The following is a 25360-nucleotide window of genomic DNA, read 5'->3' as shown; positions in this document are numbered from 1 at the left end:
GCAGCATGCCCACAGAGAGTTGCCAGAGGCTGGCCAAAGAGTGCCCTTCTTTAATCAGACCCTGACTGCCCCAACATATCCACAGTGGTTGAGGTGCATCACAGAGCAAAGGGCTAGGGCTGCTGCCTCTTCCTCTTTGTGCCTGCACCTCCTGCTGCAGATGAAAACACAGCAAAAATCCATGATAGAAAATCATCAGAGAGGTAGTGGAGTCTCCTTCTCTGGAGCTATTCAAAACCCACCTGGATGCCATCCTGCGCAATGTGCTCTAGGTGATCCTGCTCGGCAGGGGGGTTGAACTAGGTGATCTTCAGAGGTCCCTTCCAACTTCGTCCATTCTGTGATTCTGTGAGCACTCTCAGATCCTCCCATGTGCAGTGCAGTGCTGAGCAGTGTGGCAGGAAATGCTGAGATCAAGCAGCTGAAACCACAGCTCAGCCTGTCCTAGTTGAGTATCTCTGCTTTGGTTGAGAAGCGCATATTTTCAAGAGGACCAAAGGGGTTATTTCCATTTTTTCTTTTTAAAGGTCACATGCCAAATAGCAACATCTACCTTCAGTACCAGATGGGACTATTGGAGGCCTTTGCTTGGCATCATCCTGCAAGAAATGAGTTGTGCTTACATAGCAGCCCCTCAGCAGAAAAGGCCACCTGCAAGCTGCATCAGCCACTTGGAGCCAAGTTTGGCTCTCCCTGGTGGCCTTTGCTGTCCAGACACACTTTTGAACAGCTCTGCCTGTCCCAGTATCCTGGGGCCAGCTGTGCTGCTGCTGCCCACTGGCCTGCTCCTCTCAGCTCCCTGAGCTGGCCCACAGGACATCCTGCAACTGCTCAGCCCTCTTGCCTGAGATACCTCGCACCCCGACACAGCAAGGAGCAGGTGAAACAGTCATGCTCTTCTTTGCCTGGACCTCCAACAAAGTCTCCAGGCTGCTAGCATTTAATGGTTTTGACTAGGCAAGATAAAAAAAAAAAAAAAAAAAAAAAGAAAAAAAAGTGGAAGTGAGAAGTGCATCTGATGCTCCACTGGAGAACCAGGAATTTCCAAGGTACTCTGGTGACAGAGCTGAAACAAGGGGGACACATTTGCACCATGGTGGCAGCTTAACTCCTTCATGAGGAGTTTAATGGAGGAAAGTCATGTCAGCCTGTCTCCCTCTGCTCCTCCTGGTTGCCTGTGCACAGGAAAGGACAGAGAAAGAGCTCTGTAAGACCCAAGTTCTCTCAGCCTTCTCTCTCTCCTGACAGCCAGGGGAGTACTTAAAATTGATCTGAAAGTACCCAGGTATAGCCCAGTAGTCAAGCAGAGCTCCCTGGGAAACTCCTACCTGTCATGCACTCAGGCTTGCTTACCTGCCTGCCGCTTTCTGACGGAAACAGAGGAAAAAGAGGCTTTCCATCCCCAGCCCACACAGAAATGAGCCCATGGTGAGAACTGGCAGGGCTTTCCCAAGCCATGTGTCCAGCCAGAGCTTTTTCACTGTCCAGGAATTTCAGAAAGAAAGGAGAAACACCATCAGGCCCTTCTGGTCCCCAGCTTCTGGGCAGATGCAGGTGACTGCACAGCTCTGCCCCATGGGAAAGGCCACAGGGCCAGGACCAAGCAAGGTGGGGCAGGACAGAGGTGCTGCCAAAACTGTCTCTCCCTCTTCCCTTTCAGAGGAGCTGCTTGTTTTCCTTCCTCCCAGCATTCTCTATTGCCTTGGCTGTATGACATTACAGTGACTTTGGAGCAGCAAGAGGAGGGTATCTTCAAGACCAGTGAAGATAGTCTTAGGCTGTGCAAATGACAGGTATGCCCACAGAGATGTGCAGCCTGCTGGACCCTGTCTAGGGCCAGCACATCCTGCCCTGAGAGCACAGAAGGCTGCAAGGTATGAGCAACCTCCCCATGTCAGAGCATCTTGCCTTGGGCTTGCAGAGAGGAGGGTAGCCCGGGGCATTGCCTCATATGGTAGCAACCAGCCCTCTGGCTCACAGGTCTTTGATGCCCCTAATATTAGCTATTCCCATTGAATTTCTAAGCAGAAAAGCTTTTCTGCTTTTTTCTGAAAAGCTTTCTGTAGGATAGGATGGTTTCAAGGATAACAGATTCACAGAACGGTAGGAGAGAAAGTGACCTCTGGAGGCCACCTGGTCCAAGCCCCCTGCTCAAGAAGGGTCTTCTAGAGGTCATTGCCCTTCATCTCATACTGACATCATTGTGTGGGTCAACGCTGCAGAGGATGTTTTTAGAAAGGGAAAAGAACAAAGGCAGTTCCCCACTTAACCCATCCATGTTGTCTGTCTCTGAATGTAATAAGAACAATAAGAAGTCAATGTTGCACCATGAAACTATCCTGGAAAACAAATCTAGTGAAATTTGCCTGGAGAACACACTACCTGCAATGCTATCTAATTAAATATTTCAATTACATCAGAGAGCCAGAACATACATAAATGATTTAACCTTTCTTAAATAAGCCTGCACAGTTTTATTATTGACAAAAAATACATCTGCAAATACAGAAGCCGAAAAATGCAAAATATAGTAGGTTTGTTCAAACTGCATGGTGAGTTTGCAAAATGGTCAGCAATTTTTCTGTGTAGTTTTATTTTAAAAACAAACAAATAAGAAGCTCCAAACTATACCACAGTAACATAGCAAGTTTTAACTGACATCATATATGATACGCAATTACAAATCACAAAATTCACTTTAGATAATGACAGTTCTCTGATTAATATTTTTAAATAAATTACAAGGAAAATAGTCAGCAAATACAACTATGCATTTAAGGGGAAAGCAGATTCTGTTTTAAGTGTGTTGTAAATCACCAATTATTAACTTCCAAGTGAAATAACAAAATAATACACCGTAAACTGCTACCTCAAGACATGTAGCTAACTTTTACTTTAAAATTAGATACAACATAATTTCAAAAATAATATGAAAAGTAAATTGAAGAAAAAATTTAAATGTATATATTGGAAAGCAATCTAGCAATGTAATGAGCGGTAATGTTTTGTTGACTTTCCCATGTCAACAGATTTAGTTGAATTTTCACACTGTCAATATTTAGAGTTAAAGGCCAGAACTTTTATATGCCATTACTTATCACAGTATTTTTAGAAATGTATGGAGAAAAAGCATATTTTTTAATTATATGTGCAGTACCACCCCTTTTCTTATTTCTACAAGCTATCAGAAGGTGTTCGGTTTCATTTTTTGAATGCCACACCTCTTCATAGTGCTGATGTTATGTACAACATCAGATCAGGTTTTACTCTTACATAGATTATTAGATACTAGATATCATAGATTATTAGATAGTAGGTAGCAGATTATGCATTAATTGTGTTAAAACTTATCATTTGAGCCAGAGGCTAAAAAACAAATGTATCTATTGAACTCAGTGGCCTGTTGATCAACAGATTTAATTCACCATATTCAAAAAAGAAAAGGTATATGAGAAAGGCATATTCTATTTTGATTACCACAATGCATGTTTTAGGAAGTTTAAAAATAAACCATAAACCAAATAATCCATGCCCCAACCTACAGATGTCAGAGGCAGATGAACACCCGGCTGTCTGTACATTGCAGAGAGTAGGTTGGATTCACTGTGGACCCTCCCTTGTTTCCCCATGATGAGGAAATCTGTAATCTACATTCAGTCCAGTAACACACGCTTGTTGGCCCATCATACTGGTGACTGTTGTATCTCAGACACCAAAAGCAACTAATGTGTTATGTAAGCATGGAAGACTCTGCAATGTACAGACACCTGTAGTGCATTTTTTCTCAATCTGTTTCCCATTTACTAAGATTTTATGATGATTTTAGTAATTATCACAATCAATTATTTCCAAGGATCAGAACATGATGAGGACCATTAAAACTAGATATAAGCTAAAATGAATAATTAACATCAATGCAGACTTCAAGTAATCCACATTGTACTCATAATTACTGATGATTAATATACATTTTCAAGAATATTTACTTGTCAATGTTACATTAAAATGCTAGGGTGTTTTGCTCATCTTTAAATTGCCATCATTACAATGCCTGGAACTATATACATATTACATATATATATTTCTATGTTTTCACAAATGAAATTTTAAAGTTACAAAATGCATATAGGTCTTTGATGTCACAACAAAGATGTGATAAGTCACATTGTAATCACTTATATTATTCCTTTTGCTTCCAAACACACATTTTGATAACAGTCTACACAGTTAGTTATCACTGTATTTAACATCTAGCTTATGTTCTGGTAACAGAGTGTCTGATAAAAATGTGTACTTTCTGTGTGTTTTAGAGGCAAGTACTACTGAAGGAAACAGATCTCACAAACTCAGGCATAGAAACTGCATAGCAACCATATAGAGTATACTCTATAAGAGTAAACCCCAAAGCCTGAAGGATCCACTGTCCAGTGTGCTGGTCTATATGAATCAAGTTGACTTGGCTTGGGCATTCTCAGGATATTTTTACATCATGAGAAGACAAGGCTGCTAGGAAAGAATCCTAGAGCAATCCTAGAGCAAGTATTGCTCTAGGAAGTCTTTTTCATCTCTTTTAGTATAAACCATTTTTCTGCTGATTCACAAGGCAAAAAATCATATATACACCAGTAGCAAAAAGTCAAGTGCAACAGTGGTTTGTTGTTGTTGTTTGGGTGGTTTTTTTGTTGTTGTTGTTTGTTTGTTTTTGTTTTTTGAAACTTTAGGTACATCGGATATTTTTGAATAATTATGTTAAGCTACAACTATCTACTAAGAAGTGGTGTGGTTTAATGTAAACACACCAAAAAATGTTGCATTTCCAATGTGTTTACACAGACAAAATGGGAGACCCGCATTTCTCAAAAATTACCTTACCAGATCTACCCTGTACTGTGACTTCTAATCAGGGTGTTGGTTAAGTCGTAAGGCTATCCTACCCTCATCAACGATGAAAGGAAACAAAGGTCTTCTTGCTGTGCCCTAACTTGCCTGGTTTAGTGTAATCTCTTTACTCAGTCAATGCAGAGTATTTTACCTGCAACAAAATCCAGAGTTCATTGATCAGGCTGGTAAGACATAAGCTGAATGATTTCCTCAGCAATCTGTTCTCATGGAAACAAATTCACCTCAATGTACCAACCTAGAAAAATCAAAAGTAATGCAATTGCACATTGATTTTATCTTATGTTTATGCAGACACCAGGGAAAAAAAAAAAAAAAAAAAAAAAAAAAAAATTTAATTGTGTCAGTTTGTCTTTATTTTAACCATATTATGTTTGTTCAATATATTTACTCATTCACAATCCTCCTTAGATCTCATTGCTGAAGCATCTATGGTTTTTGGTTTTTTTCCTTGTTTGTTTTTAAAGGAAATAGAACAAAGAAGGCTTTTCAGTTACTTATGTGAATGTAAAATGATTACAGTGATAATCTTTCTAGAATTAATTTATTTGAATATAATGCATTTTTTATAAACGCGATTATACAAGTATACTCCATCCATTCAAAACATCTTTCACAAACCGCATTCACTAAAGACCACAAAAAAGCTCAAAGTTTTTGTTTCTTTCTTTTGGTGTTTGGTGGAGTCTTTATTAGTGAAGGACAGAAAAGATTCAACTGAAGTAACTACTCAAGAAATGTGACATCAGTACTTTTGCATTTAAGGGAAGAAAATTAATTCAGCAAAATTCACTTCTAAACAAGCACTTTTAAAACAGAAACATGACCACAGATAGCCCTTTTAGAGCATAGAGCCAGGGCAAAGTAAAAAGCCATCTCAAAGACTTGAGCTTTTCACAACTTCTCTTTTTTAACCCTTTTGTTGAGACTGTAGAGGTAAGAATTGTTAGACAGCACCTGACCACAGACCCACAGGTGGTAAACACCCAGCACCAAACTTCTGTGCTTCTGTACTCTGTCGTTCTTTCACTAGCAGCAATGGCATGTGCTGTGCAGTGCTAATGCTGGGCTTTCCTACTAACTGCTCCATTCAAACTGTTTTGCATTTTGCTTTTTACTCTCCCCATTTTTATTCCTCTCTATTGGTCTCTTCACTACAGAATAGTAATAAAGGAAGGAAAATACTGAGGTAAAAGGGCAGAAGAAGTAGATACTTGTCATTTTAAACTTTTGGGAGAAGAATGGTTATTTATGTTTCAAAAATTCCAAGGGAAAATGCTGATAATACTGACTTGAAATCAGCCTGGAGCATTCTGACACCTTCTGACTTTTTGAGAGGAACACGTTTTCCTGGCCTCTCCTTACCTGGCCTCTGCAGCAGCAACAGCAGCAGTAATTGCATTGCAGAGAGGACATACATGACCGCAAGGATTATGCAGGTGTGCTGGAGACAATTCAGTACCTGCAAAAGTAGAAATCTAAGTGATGTGTTCATTACTGACTCATTCTTGAAGGTTGGAGGCCTCATCAGGGACAGGCAGAAAACAAAAACAAAAACAAACAAACAAAAACAATAAAATGGTTATTTCTGCCTCTTTTTCACCCTTTTTTAACTTCTTAATTAGGATCCCTCTTTTCTATAATGGATGAACAGGATAGTGACACTTAACTGTACCAGACATTGAAAGCCAATGTTAAATCCATTAGCAATAATAAAAGAAGCAACAGTAAAGAAAATGTCCTGTGTCTGAAAATGAAATACAAAGCTAAGTTGTCTCAGACTTTGCAATTACTAACAGAAAGATAAACATGACATGTGGAAGTGATCCAAGAAACAGAACTGTTGCATTATGGACTCATTTCTTTCCTTGTATTACGGATTAGTAAACTAAACTATTGCTTACTTAAGTAGGCCCAGCAGCACAGAAGACACTGTGTTTTTATATCCATTGAAAATGCACTTCTAACATTCAAATTCCTTAAGCATGCTTTCACTTACTTTAAGTAGTTCTTCAGGCAAGGTTTAAGAGTGATTGGCATCTTTCCATTAAAACATTGATACATTAACCTAGTGAACTGTTGAACCAGTGAGCAAGACTAATTGAATTAAAAAGGGGCAATTCACTTAGGCTAGAGAGTGAAATGGATGCATTGATGTATGAGGTGTATACTCAGAAGATAACTGAATAAGTGATTGACATTTGATAGGTATGAATTTAGCCATTATTTGGTAAGCTAAATAAGGACCCCAACATTGACTAAGTTACTGTCCCTATCCTAAGCTGTATATTCCAGATTGCAAACTGTGAACAAAGCTGCAAAACAAAGTTAGAAATAATATTTACAGTATTGAAATCATCCAGCGGTCCAGAGACCAGGAAATACTCATGCTTTACCATGCTGCTTCACCACACGCCATCCAAGTTCTTCCTACTTCATGGATCAAAAAAGGCCACTGATAAGAGAGTAGTAGAGTTAACCAATGATAAAGGTATCATCCTGCATGTTCTTCTACCATCCTCCCTACATGTTTTGGCACCCTCTATAAGGAAGGAAGGAAGGAAGGAAGGAAGGAAGGAAGGAAGGAAGGAAGGAAGGAAGGAAGGAAGGAAGGAAGGAAGGAAGGAAGGAAGGAAAAAATTGTCTATTTACAATGTCTCCTTGGAAAATTCCTTTTGATAGCTCTCAAGCACAAAATCTTTCCCATACCTATGCACAGTGCCTTCAAAACACAGCAAAAATAGGTATATTGTCAGCACTGATGAACATTAGGCTTCTGAAAAGTTGGCAAAGTAAAGTTCTGGAAATACACAAATAAAAATGTGACAGAACTGTTGTCTCAATCCAGCACAGTTAGCCTGAGTTATCAGCAAAAATAAAGTTCTGTAACAGAGAGAGTCAATTTTAGACCAAATACCAAGAATAGTGCAATTATAAGGTGTTTAATAGTCCTCGCATGAAATGCTTTGAGCAACAAGAATATTTTTTTCAAAACTATGTTTGGATTTTTAAAAGTGAAATTTCAGAATGCTTTCAAAGATGAACACACAACTCCTAAACATTCTCAATATCCCAAGTGCTTGTTAATTAAAATTTGTCAAAATCAAAGCAAAGTGTCAGGTAATGGCATTCTAATGAGATTAATGCTAAAAATAGAACCAGATGCTCAAGGAACTGAACACCATGCTCACAAGATATGAGGAATGCTGAGGTTACCTGAAGATTTTTGCAGTCAACTCTTCATTTATCATGACAGACATTATTAATAGATAGCCATTAGATCTTCTTAATTTACCACTATCATCTCTTTACACATTTAATCACTTTCATTCCTCATTATTACTTTTGTATCCACTAAAGGCACTGTTCCTACAAAATCATGCACATATACTTTGAGTTTCCGTACCAGGTGGGATGAATCATGAATAGAAACAATGAACACATCTTTAAATATCAAAGCTTTATTAATTATTCAAAGCTGATAATTTTATTTTTTAAGAATTGATGTCTGTGATGAAAGTGATATAATTTCCCACAACATGAGAGGTAAAAAAGATATTTTTGCCTATCAATTTTTCAGTAATGCTGAAAAAAATAATCATAATAGTTTTGTGTCTCCAAATGAAAAAGTAGATATTTTACCCCACACAGGTGTATTTAATCAACAGAGAAGTCATTTTATTTCAATACCGAGGTATGGCATGACCTGCCATCAGTTGTTCTCATCACCTGCAGTTTAGGATGTGAACCAGTTTCCCATAGATGTATCTCTATATCTTTGTAGTTGCCTAATGTTCTTCAAAATTTTGCTTAGAACAAGAACGTTAAGGATTTTTTTCTGTACCAAGACTGTCAAAATCAATTGTTGTGTCACAGCAGTGGACAATAATATTCATTAATGTTTAGTACATTTGTCAGTCTGACACTCTCAGCAACTTGAAATGCAAATAATTAAATACATAAACCAAGGTCTCTCTACATTTAATGTGGACACAAATAATGGCATCAGTTAATGTCTTTAATGATGAGAGATAGAAAGTTCACATCACCATTAATTTAAAATATATATCTTCAATGAAGGAATAAAATAAGAGAAATTTGTAATGGACTATCAATCTAAAGTTCTTCTAATTACATTGACAATAAAGCAGGGCTACAGCAAAGAAAAATGCATATATCTAAAGTGTTACATCATTATGGCAGGCATCTTTTTGCACTAGTACAAACTGTTTTCAGTGTAGTAAAATATAGCTTTGTCTTCTTTAGAAAGAAATATTTGAAGTCATTGCAAACAGTTGAGATGAGGTCACATAAATTTCCTTATGACTGAGTGAGGGAGTATGGGGGCCTGATCATTTACATTCATAGAGGCTCATGGGAGTCTTGACTTTGATGCCAGTAGAAACTGGTGCCATAGACCATGGGACTGCTCATGAGTTCTCCAGAAAGTACAGTTACTGTGCATTGGGCTCAATACTTAAATTATTTACCATTTTAATTGCCTACATTGAAAATATACAAGCTGAAACTTAATTATTAGTAATGCTACATAAAATACCAGTAGGGCTTATCAGTAATAAATGTCAATCAGCAATAAATTAAACTACTTTAACTTCACGTTCTGCCACAAATAGCATTAACATGAATTTTAGGTGTACAAAGACCTAAAAACTAAATAATGTCCAGGACTATGCAATTACACATATTCTAGTACTCTTTTAAATTACTTGTTATAACCTTGTACATATTAAATTTTGCATATTTGTTGAAGAGGAGACTGAAAAAATTTGAACTGTGAATAAAATAACGTCTTCTTTTCATTATGCAAGATTTTGCTAATTATTGATTTTAAAAGATGGCTTTTTCCTGTGGCCAGCCTATAGCTTTTTCTGTTATTTGGACACACACTGTACTCGCTGCTGGTATTGTTGGAGTCACAGATTAATGAGCTTTTTTTCATTTTAAACACCAGGAAAACAAAAGCAAAATACTGACAGCAATATTATTCAAGGGAAGGCAGAGTTTGGAAACGGGTAGAGACATATTAAGTCTCAGAAAGGGGTGCTGACTATAAAAAAGGGAAGGGAAGGGAAGGGAAGGGAAGGGAAGGGAAGGGAAGGGAAGGGAAGGGAAGGGAAGGGAAGGGAAGGGAAGGGAAGGGAAGGGAAGGGAAGGGAAGGGAAGGGAAGGGAAGGGAAGGGAAGGGAAGGGAAGGGAAGGGAAGGGACTGTTATCATTGTAGGATTTGCTAGATCTCAGAGAAAATCTAGTCGAGTCCTCTATACACTTTCTTCTGCACTGGTCTGACTCGTGAATTTTAAAAAGCTAGCATAAATCAGTTTGCAATGAAAATATCCTTCATGTTTCTCCCAGATTAGCAACACAAGTATCTGCTTTTTTGCTTTCATCTTGTAATGAATTTAACACTTGTGGAACCCCTGTTAAAGCTTCTGGATGTTCTCTATGACTGCAAATGTCAGGAAAAGACACTTGAGAAAAGCCATAACAGACTATGTTTTTGCCACAATCCTCTGAGTTGACAGATTGTTTTACACCCAAATTCTTGTTAAAGACAAAAGGGAACGCACCACATATATGAAGATAAGAATTTGCTGTTGTTCTAGTTGATGTTTTAACCATCCAATCAAACAACTTATCTAATTAATAAATATCTAATTCTAAATTATCTAATTAATAAATAAGTCTATAAATATTATAATTAATAATATATATAATATAATAATAAATAAAAGTCTATAAAAATTAATAAATAAAAGTCTCTATATTAATACCATTAAATAGGTATACAAAGCTTTCTCTTCCCCAATGTTATGCTCAGTCTGGGTCCTGAAGTTGGCAGTTTCATTCTTCCTCAAGAGCAGGGAAGCCTTAAGAGGAATTGTTAATGGCTTGAACTGGGAGGCAATTGATCATGGCGATGGTGGTAGGGTCCTTTTCTCCTCAGTCTTGGGTCATACTTACATGTTTTCTTATCACAATTTGCTTCTTTTATTATTTTTTTTTCTAGTTCCCATCTACAACTTACACAATACCCTCTTCCAGCCCCAGTTACAGACCATATGCTGTATTCATAGAGCTTACACTAAACCAGGCTACAGCCATTTAACCACCATACAACACACTAAAATCAACTCTGACCAAGGCAGACATACACAGGTCCTGAGACCCTGAACTCTCAGGTCAATACAAAGCCTGTGGCATTTTTCTAGTAAAGTCAAAATGATATTAGTCATGCTGCAATTATGAATGTGCTCCTATCCAGCCATGCCCTGTGGAAAATAATCTATTTGTATGCTACCTGAGGACACCTCAAAAGTACATGAAGACTGATGTTGTTTGAAGAATACTTTTCTTCTCCCCTGTATAATATGAAATTAAATTAATTTAGCAATCCTCAGATTTATCTTGCAAAGGATATTGCACACACTACATACCTCAAGACTTTATTACCTCAAAATGTTAGAAAAATTCATGAAATCATGCCCAAAAGAAAAATTCATGCACAAAACATAAAAGCTGAAGCTGGTGACATTATGAAAATGTTCCTTGTGAAAACTAGGCAACTAAGGAATCTAACCTTGCATTCTCCTCAGATCAGTTGAAATCATAAGGATGAAGAAAGGACAAAATCTAAAGGAAAATGTATTTCTGTATATTAATGCCCAAAGTGTTTTTCAACTCAACATGAAATATGAATTCAACATGAAATACAAACAAGGTAGATAACAGAAGTAATGGAAAAGAGGTTTACTCTCCCCTTGAAGAAACAGTCAGTCAACAAATTTCTGATATGGTGAAAGTTTTAGAGGTATGCAGGTCAGTATCACTGTAGATTTAAATAGCTAATATAGCTAATATATTACATTACATTACCTACAGAGTATTCATCATCAGAAAGTGATGTTTATACACATTTTTACATTAATGTAGAACTTCCATTTATTCTTTTAATGTTCCATTGAAAAATACGTTAAATGATAAAACAAATTATTTTTAATGCATAAGGGATTTATATAATGGATTTATATAATGCTTCCCATAATGTAGAAAAAAATACTTCAAAGTCATGTTCCCTTTTATGCATACTGCTACTTACAAATATTAACAGTTATAGTCTCTATTTTTTTCATATCCTAGCCAGTGCGATAAAATGTCATTAAGTTGTTGCTTTGGGATGATTACAAGCATGTGGCTTATTTGCCCTCTTAAAAAGAGGTGGCTTCTTGAAATGGGATCCAAGCTGCAAGACCACAAATAATATGAAGTCAATTATCTTGAAAACCGCTTCAAGCAGCAGCATGTTTTCTACCCTTGAACACAATTAGTCTTCCTGTCTCTTATTTTTTACATATGTTTACCCAAACACATTTACTACGTAAGGTCAAAATTTGGATGAACAAGTTCTTAGACTATTAACAATAATAATACATTCACATACCCCCCAAAATAATTTTATCTGGACAATTAAGTCACTATATTCAAGAAAGACAAAAAATGTGAACAAAAAATGCTTCCTTTCTATCTGATTGCTCAGAGTAGTCCAGAAAAGGGCTATGAAGCTGGTGCAGGGCCTGGAACACAAGTCCTATGAGGAGCAGCTGGAACTGGGGTTATTTAGTCTGGAGAAGAGGCGGCTCAGGGGAGACCTTATTGCTTTCTACAACTACCTCAAAGGAAGGTGTGGGGAGTTGGGGGTCGGCCTCTTCTCACAGGTAACTAGTGATAGGACTAGAGGGAATGGCCTCAAGTTGCACCAGGGGAGGTTTAGGTTAGAAATTAGGAGACATTTCATCTCAGAGAGAGTAGTCAGACACTGGAATGGGTTGCACAGGGAGGTGGTGGCATCACCGTCCCTGGGGGTGTTCAAGGAAAGGTTGGACCTTTCCATGCTTAGGAACATGGCTTAGTGGGTGACAGTGGTAGTAGGGTGATGCTTGGACCAGATGATCTTGGAGGTCTTTTCCAACCTTAATTATTCTATGATTCTAAGATTTTCCTGAATACTTTTCTGCTGTTACTGTCTTTTGTGTCAACTGAAGTGAGATGATATTAATTTCCTCATTGTTTTCTCATGGTCACCAAATATTCAATGAAATGCTGAAACTGTAAAGCAAAAAATGCCTTCACAAAATTAGAATTATATTTTGAGTTAAACTATTTTTTTCTACATTTTTTACAAGTTTTATGGCCTCCCACACCTCAGTCATTCCATTTTATTTAAAAAAAAAAAAAATTGACTTGTAATATTCTTGGGAATTGTCCTTTGCTAATGAATATCCATACATATCATCCCTCTCCTTCTGCAAATTTATTTCTTAATTAGAATATATAAAGCACTTCAGTTTGCAAAGCTAGCACCTCATTTACATGGAACTAAACAAAGATTATTCCAAAGGATGTCTGTGCTTAAATTGTCATTCTTACCAGGCTACAAATCTTATAGACTCACCAATGATCACTTGATTATCATGGCTTAATGAATATTACAATGAACTCAAATATACACATCAAAAACAACTTTGGGAAGTAAGAAATTTTTTTGTCTTACATAAACTTTCAAAATTTCAAAAAGCTAAGGGGAAGCAGTTAATGGATCTTCCTCTTCAAAATATTCCAGGACTTGGAACAATAATAGCACCAAGTCCAGGGGAAGCACCTGTTTCCATGGAACAGCTGGATTCGTCATTCAACATTACCATAGGAGAGGAGGCTAAGTGCATTGAACATCTCGCTGACACGGCTGAACTGTTACCATTAAAATAAGTTGCCAGTTTAGTGTGCTGTTGGCTCGGTAGCATTCAATTTTTGCCCATAGCTGCATTTTTCAGTGTAAAACTACAAATGAGGTAAGTTCATTCATTGCAGATTTTCCTCCCATTTCTAGAGAATGTCTAGTTAGTAAAAGGGTTTCCTGCTGCTGCAATATGGATCTCTTTTCACCTTATTTATCAATAACTGAATCAGTCCTAGCATTGCAAATTTAAACTAATTCTTATTTGGGGAATGGTGAGTCTCAAACTGAAATCTTTGTAGGCAACAGACTGAACCAGAGCAAACTAGAGCAGAACTAGAATGCAGCATATCCTACAGTCATTGCAAAACCTAATAAGGCAGGGAGAAATGCTGGTTAGAAATATTTTTTTGCAAAAATGAATTAACAATAAATTGGTTTTCTTTGATATTCCAAAAGACTCTAGTTGGGAGAGTGGAAAGTTTAGCCAGTATGAAGATGTCAGTAATTATTTTAGGACATGGCAGTAAAAGACAATTATCTCTGGTCAAAGGTAGGATGGCAGAAATAGACAGTGTAAATCCTCATGGTATAAAACCAATGTATTTCACCAGCTTACTCTGTCACTTCAGAGAAGCCTGAAAACCTTAACAAAATCTTGGGAGCATAGATCAAATCAACCTTGCTGATTTCTCCAAAACATCCAAACCCACCCATATTTGTACCAGTCAGCTTTTACTGACTCTGAATTCTCAGCCCTTCCATTCTGTGGTTACTTGTCAAGCAGCTGCAGGCAGTGAAGGACAGGAGACCACTATTTCATATCAGATATGCTACTATCTAGGGTAAAGGGGTAAATACAAATGTTAACAAGGTATAAATTACATAGCATTTCTGTGGCTTATTAGGCGATAACCAAAAAAAATGACAGATGGTAATGAAAGAAATGATAAATTCTGGAACTGTGTGGAAGGAAATGGAAAATCATTACTCTATCACCCATCTTATGTTCCATTCTTTACGGGACTAAATAGAGGTTAAAATAAAAATATTATCCTGAGCAGTGACATCCCTACTGAGACAAACTTTGATATCAAGGAAGTGATTGAGATGGGGAATTGAAATAAAATAGTTTGTAGGTCAAAAAGTTGTTGTCTGGTAAAATGAAGAGAGATAGCAAGTCTGAAAAACTGTTTGCAATTTCAGATATATGCATGGGAATGTTGGGAGCAGAGTCCGAAAAATGTAGTTAATTTTATCTTAACGTAGATGAGCTTAAAAAGGTTTTCAGCACCAGTGCTATTTACTGTATCCTCAGTTCATTGGTCATACACAGGAATAGATCTCAAGGGCATTATCTTGAATCTCTTGATATATCTTAGTTTCAATACTGAAATTATAATGCGCAGAAGACACAATCGATGGTCCCATTCTCTGAAACAGAACTTCTTACAAAGAATAGATGTGGAAGCAGAGGACAAGTTAACTCATTTTTATTTGCTGACATGGTAGATTAGATTTTTAATCTCATTTTATTTGCTTATGTATCTCTGCATGCTAAAACGAGATGCCAGGTGAACATCAGATGCCTAAAGCTCTAACCATGCAATTTTATATGAAAGGCCAATATTTGGTGGCTTAAAAATTTTCTAATTCTAGCAGGAATACATTCAATTTGCCTATACCTGAGACAGACTATTTTCTTTCTCCAAGCTTAGAAAAATAAGGAGATATATATATAAGAAACCTGTCTATCTAACTTGTTAATAGTTGAAATGAAAAAAAATGGCTAGGTGTAATAACATTAAGGTAATGTAATCGGACTTCACTAATGTGCTTGACTTGGAATTGCATGACATATTGCTAGGAAGCCAGGGATTGGTTCCTGACTCAACTTGTTTATCAGTTTATTAGCAACTGAAAACAATTAAATCCTTACTGGCGAAGTTTGTAAATGACACAGAGGCAACATACAAAAGAGAATATGTAACAAATAAATAACAATCTTTATTTTTCAGTCCAGTGGCTGAAGCCAAACCTTGAATAGTAACTTGCAAGTGTAAAATTAACAGAATGCACAATACTGGGAAGCAGTTGCTCTCTAGAAGAATTAAGAATTCATGGTACACAAAGATACTACAACCTTTGTATTTTCTCTAACATGGAGGTTACTAAAATGCTGCATCCAGCTTCAACGCTCAAAATTCAAAAATAACCAAATCGTTGATAGACTATAAATGTGATGTGAAATAATTCCATTAATTTGATCTGCTGAAACAGATCTGCTGAAACAAACAAACAAACAAAACACAAAAAAAGAGCTTGTGTTACCTCGATTATTTTGTATAAGCATGTGCATATATAAACTTATGTGTGATGCATACTTAGTTGATAATACATTGTACTTAGTAATGGTGTCAGATTCCACTGAACTGATTAGATAGATACATTGATTTCACTACCATTTTATTGTTGTTGCTGGAAAAAAAAGAAAAAAGAAAAAAAAGAAAAAAAAGGGAAAAAAAAGGAAAAAAAAAGGTTAATTTAGATAACATCAAAACCAGTAAAACCAGTTGCTTTTACTCTTTCATTTTTTCTATTTTAGTTTACCAAACTAAAAAATCTGAACTAATGAAATGGCCATGAAAAGACAATGTTCTGGAGAACTCTTGGAATTTCTCAAAATGATTTTATCTATTAATTGAAAAAAAAAAAAAAAAAAAAAGACTTTGAATTTTCATCTTTGGTACAAAAATAAATCCCATTTTTCAGACAGGCCTAATTATTATCATTGTGTAAAAAAATATCATAGATTAACTGGATTCCCCATCGCTAAGAATTTTAAAATAAAGATTTGTTTTTCCAAAAAGATACCTTCTAATTAAGTCTCAGATCCCAGACTTTTAAAAGATATTTAATCAGAAAATCTTTATGACTTTCAGAAAGTTAGAGTAGGTCATGGTAGTTCTTCCTTTAACTTAAAAAAAGATTTTTTTAAAAAAGTAAAATAAAAATGTTAGTTTGGTACAGAACTTTAACTTTCCTTCAAATTCTTTTTTTTCATGGTACCATGAAAGGAGAGACGCTATTTACCATCAATTAGGATAATAACAACATTTTAAGCCCATTAATGCTGCAAGAAAGCAGAAGGAAGTCAGGCAGGTGCTGTCTTTTATTTATTTATGAAATATGGATATTGTTTTCAGAGTCACTTCTGCAAAGCTGAGTTAGGAGTCAAATTTTGTTGTCTCTCTTTTCCCTGTCCCATATAACTGAAATGTTGAACAGTTTATTTTAATTCTGTCTTTTCTTAACACTCGTGGCTTTACAACCATTTATTTTATTACTGGCAACCATTCTTCAACAAGACCCTACATCGCGCCCAAAGAACACCAATATTCATGTCTTAGCCACTGAACAGAGACAATCCCTTAGGGGAGTAAGAAACATGGATTGAAAGAGAAACAGAAAGATGATGTTATACAGGAATAGCAGCAGCAAATTTAGATGTTAGGTGCTTACATTTTTAAGAACACATTATAGCAAACTACACAATGATGAATCAAAATTTACTCTTGCAAATGGGAATACCAGCATTGCGTTATATAGATTGACATTTCAGAAATGACATCTAAAAGACTTGCACATCATGTCCACTCTAATCAGAATTTCAGCTGACCTAATTGTTATTTGTTAATAAGCACAGCAAATTTCTTTTTGCATATATAACTTCAGTTTCCTTTGCAGGAAAATGACACCTATCCAACACTAATAATTTATTTGTACTATGTTCCTATAGCTCCTGTCATGAGCTATGATCCCATTGTAAGTAATATTATAAAAACACAGAACAAGACGGTGCCTATCTAGAAATTTACAAATAAGTTTACAAGTTGAGTGTAAGATGGGATACAGCAGCTGGTTACAGACTGCCAGGGAACTATATGGAAATAACGAGACAAGAATTATTAGTGTGATTGTGAGCACTGTTGCAAAATTCATGTGTGTATTACAGGAAAAGGGAAATTCAAGAAGAAATTTAAAGAAAGTAGCTCTGGGTGTGCTCCTGGCAAAGTCCTGTGAAAAGCAGCAGAATAAAAAAGAAAAACTACTAGTTATACACAATTGTGTCCTGGCCAATGCAGCTGAGGTTGAAGGCTGATCAGACAGCAGGTTGATATTTATAAAAATAGTGAGAAATAATTAGGAGAATAATGAAGAAAATCTGCCATCTTAAGTTTCATGAAAAAAATATGGAATTAAAGGACAGGAGGGATGACGAAATCAAACTAGAAAACAGGATTATATTAGTCAAGTCCTGAGACACGGATGCCGTAGAAATCAAGATATCATTTAATAAGGATTTTACCCATACAGCTATCAACTCAAGCATTAACAGTAAATCATACCCAGGAAAATTATATGTAGAAGTCTGAGTAATCAGGTAAACACTTACTCAACATGATGGAATTGTGAAGGGAAAAAAAAATCAGAAACAGATGTGCTATTCAAACTCACACCTCCAGCACACTACAAAACACTCCTTTTCTCATGCAAGGAACTCCCTGCTTTATGAACTTGACAAACTTACCTCACTTGCCTTTAGATATGTGTTTGATAGTGTGGTGCTTAAAAATGATTTGCTGCCTCATATACTTTGCACATTTTGCAGATGATGGTCTCCTTTCTGCTTCATTGATTTCTGAGATCGATAAAGTATTTCCATATTCTCCACCAAAGATTAATTCTAGGCTATTAAGCAGTCTTCCTTTACAAACTATTGGAATCAGTATCAAAAATAAATGTTCAATGGTTGCTACCACCATGGAAAGGACTCAAAACTTTCCACTTGTCAATGGCTCTTCCCTCTCCTCCAGTCTCCAGGCTTGACCCGAAGAGAAAAGAAATGCAATTACTGCCTTTAAAAGAAATAAATTTTGTATTATTTCCCTAAATTTTTGTGAGTCCTTGGGTAAACTGAGTTTAACATAGTTTAGCCTGAAATGCTCAGGGAACAGCAATGTCCTAATGTCTGGAAACAGTTGTTTAATTTTTGTATTACTTCTGAGTTGGTAACTGTGTGATATTGTGTAGCCTAGCCTGAGGCTACTAGTTAAAAACTGGGTATACAGTAAGTGCAGACAGTAAATTCCAGTGACAGATTAAAGTAGGCAACATGACCTATGCTGTATTTGCAGCTGAAGAATTAAGAACAACTTTGGACTGACGACAGTTGCAAAAATCCCATGTTATGGCAGAAATTATGGATTGCAATCAGGATTGCATAAATTTATTGGAAGTTATTTTGCAGTTGTCTCCTGTTGATGTAGTAACTTGGCAGTAGAGGCATGTGACAGAATGTTATAGTAGCTTTATCAGTTAATACAAAGGAGAACAGAAAAAGATAGAATAATGACTTTAATTTGCAAACCATCCTTGCAGAGCAAGGAAATGACATCTCTGACACACCAGTGTCAGAATTTCAGACATATCCCTCTCTTCACAAGTCTGAAGAATATACATTGCAAAATAGGAGCACAGATTAGTTTTTAAGAGAGATCTGACAAATTGAAATGAAGGTTCTAGACCTTTACAGTGGAATCTGTTGGTATCTGTTTTGAAGAGACAGGGGAGAAGCTTCCTCCCTCCCCCTACCCCTCCCCCTACCCCTCCCCCTCCCCCCCCCATCACACACAGAGTCTCCTAGGATTCTTAAGGGGGTTTTGCACTAGCCACCCTGGCATAGTGTTCTACAAACCAGCGTCTTCTCAGTAGCAGCATCCACTAGTAAACCAGACCCAGTGAATCTGGATTTTAAGTTTTGCTGAGTGTATCTAATGTATCTTACTACCTATGACCTTATTTCTAGCATACATGAGGTTGTTTCTAGGACTGCCATTAAAAGAAATAAAAGGTTATAAAGTCTGACAGGTTCTCTGAGCTGACAATGATCCAATTAGTACATGTAACACTAAAAATATAATGCTGGAACCTATACTGCATGTAGGAGGTTGCGCAATGCTGCTAATTTGTTTTATATAGCAAATAGCAAAGGAAAATTAACTTCCACTCTCCTTATAATATACAATTTTATTAGAATCTCTCCATCAGTAAGTTCTCAAATACTAGCTGTCTTCATAGGCAAGTCACACCAATTTGTACACTCTAATGGAATTTGTTTACCACAACAATCTCCACCACCCCCCCCAAAAAAAAAAAAAAAAAAAAAAAAAAAAACAGTAGTGATTGGACAGGACAAATGTATCAGCAGCAAAATGAAATTGAGGACTTTAATCAGCCTAGATAGAATTTGTTTAAGAAATTCTCCAGAAAAGAAAAGATAAATTAGTGTCATATTCCAAACCTATGCCCATCTGTTTTACAGAAAGGGCTAAAATAGTTCTTGCTGTTCTTCAGTAAGTAATTTGTTACTTATCACCATTAGCCACAGCCTGGATCCAATTTTCAGTAACTAAAATATTTGGAGGTGGCTTTTTGGTTTTGGGTTGGTGTTGGGGTTTATTTTGCAACACTTTCTATGTTGAAGTTCATCAGAGCCTTGTGACTTCAGTTTGAAAACAAAAGACTGTCTTTCTGTTATTTCTCTTCTATCCTTCTATGAAGGTATAAATACTTACTGACAGTGATACTGGCTGAGCAACAACACCTGACAGAGTAAAGAGACAAATTTTATTTTATTTTATTTACAGAACTTTGTTGCAAGGCGGTGCTACTCTGTTTCAATACAAATGAGAAAGAGCATTTCAAAACCTTTCATCTGGATTCAGAGCTGCTGCAGTCAAGTATAGTAAATTTGGCAGCTTGGAGAATGACAGTGGATGAAGGTCACTAGTAACTACTGAGAGCATTAGAATTGAAAGACTTTTAGATTGAAGAGCATGATTACTCGTTGAGTGATGAAAGAACAACCATCAGTGAAAATGTTTCCCTTGCCCTCTGCCATTTTGCTAATCACTTAAAGTAATCGTTCATACTAGTCCCTTGACATTTGGCTTTTTTCCAAGTTTGTATTGCCATTCTTTCCTGAATCTGCATACGCCTGGCAAGAGATCTGTTTTTATAAATATATAGTTTAAAGAAACTATACCCCTGAGATGCAACTAATACTTGCTCAAGTTATGAGCTTGAAAAACCTGATTTCATATGTGCTCTGGAGGGACTATCAAGAGCTTGACAGGGAGCTAAGACAAAGTTCCTAGCTGTTGAGCATGTTGCATGTGCTTAGAGCTCCTAGACAACAGGCATCTGCATCCCTTCCAAGGTACCCAGTATGCTATAATTTGAAGACTGAGTATGGCTTTGTAGGTAGTTGCTTTTAATGGAAGCAACTGGAAGGGGAACAGTGACAAGAACAGATGGAATATTTTTTCTGGAGAGGAGTAGTAAGGGAAAAGGGACAGAAACGAGTCAGAAAAGACCAGTGCAGATAAACCAGGTCATAGAAAGGACAATATATTGCATTGTCCTTCTATATATCTGCTCCAAAAACTGTGAAATGTAAGGAAAAAAAAAAGGGGGGGGGATTACAAAATGGTAACAGTAGAAGACACCCTTCTGCAGCCCACAAAAGTAATGATAGCCTTGCATTTTATGATTTTTGGTGATCAGCTCTCCAATGTTCATAGTCTTTTAACATAGGAACTTAAAAGTTTCATTGTTACATTGTGTGTACCAGTACTGATACACACAAATTTTTGTGGACCCTGATATCTCAAATAAATAGCTAGTAGACTGGCCAATTATTTCTACTCAAGTATTCTTTCTGCTCTACAGAAATGACTTCAGCAATCTAATCTTCAATTTCTATCCTCTATAATCTTTGTTCAAAACAATCTATTTGCTAATGAAGTTGAGTTGCAACCCTTTTAATAGCTGCTACAAGTAACATTAGTTGCAAGGCTTTAGGCTATAGTACTAAAAACAGATTTTTTTGTTCGTAACAGTAGTTCAACCAGCTGCAGCATTGGTTCAAGTGCATTAGTTGCCAATAACCATAACCAGGTGCTTATTCAAGCCTTCCATTCATTAAGATACTTTAATTGCTTTGATTCAGAAGCATCCTTCACTCTTATACAACTTTACTTACACCATCAATTTAAGGGGTGCTGAAGCATCACTTTTGAACAACATCAGTGTTTCATGTTGTATTTTAGCTATACAAAATGGTAAAAAAGTCAGTCTTCAATAACTAGTGAAGTGATAGACAGACCCTTAGATTTTTCACGTTCCCAAGTCGCAGAGGCTGAAGTTCCAGGCTACAGATGAAATATACAGGATACATTCCTCAGCTAATTATTTGTCAGTACATTAATAAATCACTGCAATCCCCTCAAGGCTATCTAAATTTAGAAGGTTCATGAGATGTAATACATAATTAATATCCTTAGATTGGATGGCTTAAAGGCAAGTGATTTCCTGATCTCATATGAAGCAGAGAGTATTTATCATTGTTGTCCAAGTAAGGAATTGCCAGCATTCCTGCTTTTTGAGACTGTGTATAAATGTCTCTGTCATTTGTTTTAGTCCAAGTGTAGAAAAAATAAAATACATAGCAATTGGAGCTAGAATTTTTAAGTCTTATGCAGCTTCATTTATGCATACTTACAGATACAAAATCCAATATGTGCACATATGGGTAATGAATTTCTGATCAATCTTAAAAATCAATGGAAGTTTTACCACTGTCATCACAAAATTATTGTTGTGTCACACATACAAGTATGCAAATATCTGCATAATCTCCAGCTATTTGCAAGTGTGGCTTCTCCAAGCTCGCCTTTTCTCAAAATGTTCTTCCATAAACTTTTCGGACGATGCTTCTCACAGTCTCCCATACCTCTCTCCCCTCCTTTTCTCTGTGGCTTTCCACAGGATCTTTCCTTGGTCTCATGGTCTCTTTATCTCTGTTTTATTTCTGAGAAAAATCACCCACAAACACTAACTAAGTTCTACAATAATGATTCTGCTTCGCCCTCTAGATGTGAATTCTCCTACCAGAATAAAACAGGATCTGACTAACAAATTGTCCATCCCCTCAATATCAGGCTGACAAAACCTCTCTCCTCTTCTTTATACCTTACTCACTAACTTGCTGAACACTGTAGACGGCACAACCACACAGCTCTTCCTACTGCAGTGAAAAAAGTCCTTCACTACTGAGGTGACTTCTCCCCACCTCTGTGACCAATTTTGCACCATTAGTCACCATAGTAATGGGGTATTTACACTATTAACTCCTCAAAACTCCTCAAACTCTTGGCTTAAAATCTGCCAAAATTCAGTGCACAGAAGAGAGTCTGTACTCCTGCCTACAGCAAGGATGACCATTTTTACCTTCTCTTAGGTTTTCTGTAGCCCAGTCAAATCAGAAAATGTAAAGTACAAGCAGAAATGGTACCGAGGAGATAAAGGATCAGAGGTAAGAAAGAAACTTATTCAACTTTCTGCCCTACTGGGTTCATTTGAGTCAGAGAAGAGAAGTAACAGTTTATAGTAGAAGGAAAAGGAGAAAACAGCAAATTGTTCTGTAATTACAAATGCTGAGATATTGGGTTCTGAAACAGAATTACAAAATTATTTAATTCCTACTTCCCAAAATCTTCCTTGTGCAATTGGACATACCTTTGCAACTAGAATTCAGACCACTCCTTAACTGTGTGGACAGACACACAGACAATATTTAATGTAGGCATAACAATACCAGACAGGAAAGTCACGTAGCTAATATCTTCTGTTTTAGTCACATATGTAGCTTTTGTACAGATCTCATCTTTGACTTGACATGGCTTCAGCAGCTTTTTCCCTTAAGCATATACAATATTACCCCACAAATAATCATGGATTATGCTGATCTGAAAAAATTTTCACTGGCTGGTATGACCAAGTCATTTTAATACTTATTTTTCTTTACTGGCTCCCTACTTATTATCTCAGCTAACTAATGCAAAGAAACACCCTTATTTTACGTATTCAAAACAAATGTCTTCATGCTACCTCACTGCTATCTCTGCTTTGAAGGAGCTTTTGCTGTATATGTACAAAATGGTAATATTCTTATTGATCACCACCTCTCTGTCTTCTGCAAAGCCTACTTTTCTTCAGGATTTAAAAGAACCTTCAGTAAACTAATGGGGGAGTTCTGTGGGCATCAACGTTACTTGTTACTCAGAAACTATTCATTGCTGAATGAAGAGGCAAAGACCAAAGTGGGAAACACTGACCCACTCCATCAAAGATGTCGTCTTCAGTATTTCTGCCTGGTATCTTCTCTTGATAGCATTCTCAGAGACAAATGTCTTACCCTTCCTCTGTTCTGATGCATTTCACAAATGTATTGCTTCTTCTTTTAAGCAAAGCAGTGGGACTGCAAAAGACTTCATTCTGTTTTTTTAAATCAGTATTTTCAGAAGGCTCTCTTTTTCACAGTCTAGTTCAGCAGACTGTTATTTTACAGACAATATTTTCACTGCTTATCTCTATTTGGCATATTGATTCCAAATCAATTTATTGATTTGATATTTATTATATTTTCTATTAATCTTATAGCAATGTAAAGTGTTTACCGCAAATCTAAGGTAAACTTATTTGAATGGATCAGATACTGCTCCTTTAATGATGTATTATATTTTTATTTGATTTGTACATCCTCTATATATCAGATCATAAACCAGATAAAAATTGACTGCATTGCTAGTTCAAATAAATGCCTGTAAAAACTTGCCAATAAAGAAACAATAGATAACTTACTAATATCTTTAGAATTACTTTTCCTCTTCTGAAAACAGCCATAAATGTGAAGAAGCCCATAATGTCATCATTTTTTTTATATGCAGAGCTTCCTATTACAACAATTTAAATATTCAGACAAATTTTCAAACATTACAATTTCTTTATAGCAAAGGGAGAAATTTCCCTCACAGAATTTGTAGGCAACTTCACAGATATGTTTAATAAGGTTATTTCATTTTCATATTTCAAATCTTGTCAAAATGTCTCTCCTCTCACATGTCAATTTATTTTATTATTGTTGGAAGATTTTGTACAAATGCCATATGAGTTACTCCAACTTATTCTCAAACATTCAAGTGCTTGCTGACTATTAAAATAATGAAATTATTTCTTAACCAGTTAGCACTAGCAGTTATGTTTTCCAAACTATTACGTTTAATTTTATCTCACTTCCATGGTTTATCTCCCTAGATTTTCCTGCAGCACTGCAGAAATGTTAAGCAACTAGATACTCGGTAATACTTTCAGAGACATGTCTTTAGAGATATGGAATATATATATAACACATGGTATGTTTTATAATTATAAAAGTTGCATACCTGAAGGGGATGGACTGAGTTCTTTGATCTTTCTTCCTCTTTCTGGCTGAAAGGTAAGATCAGACTCTTCAAAACTTCCAGTTTAGAGCCAGGGGAAAAAAGAATGCTTGTTGTGTTATGCAGTTGAAAAAAAAAAAAAAAAAAAAAAAAAAAAAGGAAGATTCATTTTAAGGTAGATTGTTGGTTGATATAGTAAGGAAAGGATGAGGATAATATAGGAAATAAAAATAACTAAAAAAAAAAGTGTAACAGAGATGAATATAATTTATTTTGGTTTGGTTTTGTACTGAGGCAAAGCATGCCAATCTTTTCAAATTGTTTGTGCATCTTGTATTTTCATTTTGTCTTACTGCCCAGGAGC

At 36.3% G+C, this 25360-nt stretch overlaps 1 long non-coding RNA gene across 2 annotated transcripts; it reads right to left on the bottom strand.

Moving 5' to 3' along the window:
* LOC121066393 lies at window positions 1-25100 on the bottom strand. 2 transcript variants are annotated; one of them, XR_005817733.1, is made up of 5 exons: window positions 25000-25100; window positions 7245-7354; window positions 6265-6361; window positions 5033-5137; window positions 1-151 (listed from the first exon to the last, which is right to left on the bottom strand). It is a non-coding gene; the product is annotated as an uncharacterized LOC121066393 (long non-coding RNA). The 2 variants fall into 2 exon arrangements; XR_005817732.1 differs by lacking the exon at window positions 1-151 and having other exon boundaries at window positions 4927-5137.
* Window positions 25101-25360: the final 260 nt, after the last annotated feature.

The sequence above is a fragment of the Cygnus olor genome, chromosome 2 (genome assembly GCF_009769625.2).
Source record: "Cygnus olor isolate bCygOlo1 chromosome 2, bCygOlo1.pri.v2, whole genome shotgun sequence".
NCBI classification, from domain to species: Eukaryota; Metazoa; Chordata; class Aves; order Anseriformes; family Anatidae; genus Cygnus; species Cygnus olor.
The sequence above is the reverse complement of the archived record's forward strand: the minus strand, read 5'-3'. Positions and strand labels throughout refer to the sequence as shown.